The sequence below is a fragment of the Pinus tabuliformis genome, chromosome 7 (genome assembly GCF_031772625.1).
Source record: "Pinus tabuliformis cultivar Carrire ecotype Pingquan chromosome 7, CPIR1, whole genome shotgun sequence".
Lineage (NCBI taxonomy): Eukaryota > Viridiplantae > Streptophyta > Pinopsida > Pinales > Pinaceae > Pinus > Pinus tabuliformis.
Window position 1 is genome coordinate 422510929 of NC_142293.1, and position 4368 is coordinate 422515296.

General features: G+C 35.1%; 1 long non-coding RNA gene across 1 annotated transcript; it reads left to right on the plus strand.

Annotated features, from left to right (window-relative positions):
* The first annotated feature begins 225 nt into the window (after positions 1–225).
* LOC149247754 (uncharacterized) lies at positions 226–1099 on the plus strand. Its single transcript, XR_016265652.1, has 3 exons — positions 226–432; positions 559–590; positions 744–1099. It is a non-coding gene; the product is annotated as an uncharacterized LOC149247754 (long non-coding RNA).
* The last annotated feature ends 3269 nt before the right edge of the window (positions 1100–4368 follow it).

The window sequence follows — 4368 nt, forward strand, 5'->3', positions numbered from 1 at the left end:
TAATAAGTCATAGGTGGCATCTTTGACTGGTACGCTGATGGTTTGGCGGAAAGTAAAGGATCACATGTTTTCTTGGCGCGCCCAGTCGCCCACGGCTTTTGAGTCATGAGTAAGATTGCGTGCAGCTCTGAGCAATCCGAAGACACATTGAAGAGACCAAGGTAGACAAATCACCCTGCTCATAAATACGCCTCCTCGCCCGTTCGCTTGAACTCGTGTATTTATCTTGTTCAAATCCCTAGTTCCGCAACATACTGCTACTGCCGCTGACAACAATTTTCCATCTTATCGCTGCTGGTTTGTATTCTTTCAACAGTATACCATACAGGCCTATCATGGGTAGAAATTTGGGAACCACAATGACTCTAAGTCTGCTCATCTTCACCCTCTTAACATGGAATCTGATAAACCCCTCCGAAAGTCGTTACCCTGGTAAAACACTAACCAGCTTTAACACTTTGACAATCGCTGTCTGACACAATTTTATATCAGAAATTTGCATGTGGCATTATTAGTTGTTTTCTAACAGATGAATGTGTGCATTATATTTTTCCTCAGTGTATATTGGGAAAGAGCCAGTAAAACAGCAGGTACCCCTCTTTCACCGCCATTCTCTATTTATTTTCTTTAGCCTGTACTCAGGAATCAGGAAATATATATATATATATATATGAGAGAGAGAGAAGTGATGTACTTTTATGTAAAGTAACGTGTTTTGATGATCATGTAAATGAACGCTGCAGGGCAGCGTAAATGTAGTCAACGACACAAAGCTAAAACCAAAACTAATGGATGGATTGATATCCGTGTCCCTTGTGCGAGGGCAGCCAAGCACATCTCATGACGGAAGACATCATTAGAGCAGTCACCATGTATGCTCTTGGCTTCTTTTACAATGCTGAAAAGTCTCCGAAATAGAGCATAGTCTATTATCTTTGGTTTTTTATCACAAAAATGGTGATACGATGTATTAATCATATTTTCTTGAAACATATGAAGATATCTTTTCTTTGAACATGTTTTATTAAGTGGAAGAATATGGAAGAGGAAAGGTATAATAAGACGATTCTTTCATCCAGAAACATTTACGTTTACATTTACTGATTTTAGTTGTAATTGTAGTTTTTGCTGAGGAAAAATAGCTTTAGTGAGCATTTCATCTTTATATTTGCTTATTGTAAAAATAAGTGGTCGCAATAAACTTCTGACTCATCATTCTTTCCCATTCTCATAACACGGAATTATTTCTCTGTATGTTTATGCTAATTAGAAGTTTTAGTTTATAACCGGAATAACTGAAAAACCATATGGATTCTGTTCCATCATATGTTTCTAACTTAGTTAGGACATTTTCCAATAATAGAGTCCTCGTTTGATCTCTGAAGGAGCGCGGAGACATGTTTATTGCAGCCCACTATAAGTTGTGTAAAATGTACAATCTCTTGAAAAAATAATCGACATCTCAGTGAAAAATTTATAGCTTTCTTTATACTAATTAGGTGGTGCAAATGAGATGGTACAACTTCTTGTGTAGTAGAGTCTTCATGTAAGAATGTTTCCGTAGATTTTTTAAAAGTGATTCATGAAAAAAACTTCTCAGTGAAAAATTTATAGTATTCTTATACTAATTAGGTGGTGCAAATTAGATGGTACAACTTCTTGTGTAGTAGAGTCTTCATGTAAGAATGTTTTCGTAGATTTTTTTAAAAGTGATTCATGAAAAAAAAAAAAACTTACATTGACATTAAAAAAATAATGGAAAAGAAACATAAAAGATTATAATATTATATTTAAATTAAAGTATAGTTTAAAAAATATTTGTGTATTGGAAAGATGGAGAGGGGTGAATAAGTATTTCATTCAATTGTTATATTAAGTGAGTGAAATTTTTTCACAATAGGAAACATAAGGTATACCAAAAATAAAACTAAAATATCTATAGTAATAAAGTTCAAATGTTGAAGATTCTCATTCTTAAATTTTGGCTTCAATCATTACAAAAATTCACTTTTCTCAAGGCTCCAACCATGAATGAGGACTCCAATCCTTTCAATCTAATGCAGGCTCCGACCTGATCTATATATGAAGACTCCAATTCTCTCAATCTAATTTAGGCCCCAACTTGATCTATATATGAGGACTCCAGTCCTCTTAAGCTAATTCAGGTTCCAACCTTTCCAAAATACTTTCTTCAAGGTGTCTCAAAGCTAGTCCAAGATATCTTTAATAATTGCTCCAAGTATGATTCCTTTCCAACATACTTTCTTCAAGGTGTCTCAAAGCTATTCCAAGATCTCTTCAATAGGTGCTCCAATGATGACTTCAAGTGTACTCCAAGACTGCTTTAGATATGATTCAAAAAAGTATTATAGGGCTGCTTCAAAATGTCTTCAAGTCGGCACTAAAAAGTTTGCTCCAAATCTCTTCAAGTATTCTCAAATGAATCTTTTAAAGACTGCTCCAAAGTAGCTACAAGGCTACTCCAACATGGTTCCAAGAGACTACTCCAAGTATGCTTTAAGGTTTTCCTGAGGAGGTCACCAAGGTCTGTCCAAAAATGCATTCAAGTCTACTCCAAAAATCATCAAGAATGCTCCAAAAAGGTTTTCTTTAAAGTGATTATATGATTGCTTCAAAGCATTTCAATGAATTCCTTTAAGGAGGTCTACAAGATTGCTCCAAGAAGTACTTCATTTTTGCCTCAATTACTGCTTAAGAACTACTCAAAATTGTCACCAACGAAAGCTCTTGAATGCCTCCAAAGTGAGCACAAAGTATGCCTAGAATCTAAGTCAGAAGTGGGCCAAAAAGAAAGATCATTTAGGGTTGAAAGTCTATCCTCAGGAGGCAGAATTATAGGTCTGAATCAATTCTCAAAAATACCCTGGTTTCTGGGCCGAAAATATTGGTTGTAGGAGTCAAGCTTCACACAGCTGAATGTGACCTTCCACAAACCCGAATTTCTCCACATGGCCAAATTCTGAACTTTACCTCAGGATGGAATATGAGATGGTAAGAAATTAGAATTTGAGTTGTAAGGAGGTCGACTTGCGTGCCAAAGATAGACCTAGTTCTTAACCTTCAATAGTAGTTGGGATATGTGCCACAAAAAACAAACATTTAGAAATAGTTTTGCTCAAGAATATATCATAACATGTCTAGATGAACCCACCAACAATATTCAAACCAAAACAAAAATAGTAATCCAAAGAATTCTTCCTTTCATCTCTTTTTAGGTTCATGAGATATAAATCTTTTTTCCCCTCTTCACAAGTCTGAATTCTTCTACACATTCTTGGTCAAGTTGGTGGCTGAAATGGAGGAGAAGTCTCTTGTATTTATATTAGTTCAATCGCATTAACTGAACTAACATGTCTATTGGGGGAGGGTCGACTTGTTCAGATAGGGTCGACTTGGACAAAGGGTTAAACTGATGGATTTTAGAGTTAAAATTTAATTTATCCTCAATGGAGAGGAGTTAAGAGGCATGCAATAGCTCATTAGAAAGGGATTAAGATGATATTTAAGACTATATTTTACATTCCTCTTCAGCTGGACATTCCTTTGACATCAATAACAATTAATTCTTCCAACAATCTCCCCCCTTTGTTATTGATGGAAACAATCACCTCATCGTGCTACTCCCCCTATCATCATGTTCTCCCCTTTTGACATCAATAGAAAAGGGATGCTCCTCCTATCTACAACTCCATGTCAGTTGATCCCCTTACTAAGGATTGCTCCCCATGAGTTTGCGCTTCCTCTCTTCTTTTGGAGGCTTGGACAAACAATGTTATTGTCTAGTGCATTTTTGAAATATCCCAAGTGACTCGACCTAAGACTATTGGTTAAATCTAGATTATAGTTAAAGAAAGTATTTCAGATTATTTGTTATTATAAAATTAGGAATGTTTTGTTTAAGTTGGAACGAAAATCAATGGAAATTATTTGTATAATATTCTTGATAATATTTCAGGGTTACTTGGAGAGTTAAAATTCATTACCAATCAATAAGTAGTTGGAAAAGTTAGTTATGTCTTGAAAAGGGAAATCACAAAAGAGGAAAATGTATTCATTCATTGTGGATTTGTTTTCTAAGATAAAAAAAGGAAGGAAGGGTTCTAAAAGAAAAAATGGTTAGAGAGAAATGCCATTAATTTGGAAGAGAAAGGAAATTTGCTAAGAGTTTAGAAAAGAAAGAAATGGTTGGAGTCAAATGACATCATTATGGTTCTGTTAAGTGGGGTTATTGTGGGAGAAAAAAATAGTAAATTTCAGAACACCAGTGGAAGATAAATGTTGGTGAAACCCTAAACGAAGAAGAACACTACTTAGGGTATGTTGAGAAACCTATTGGGACATTTTTAT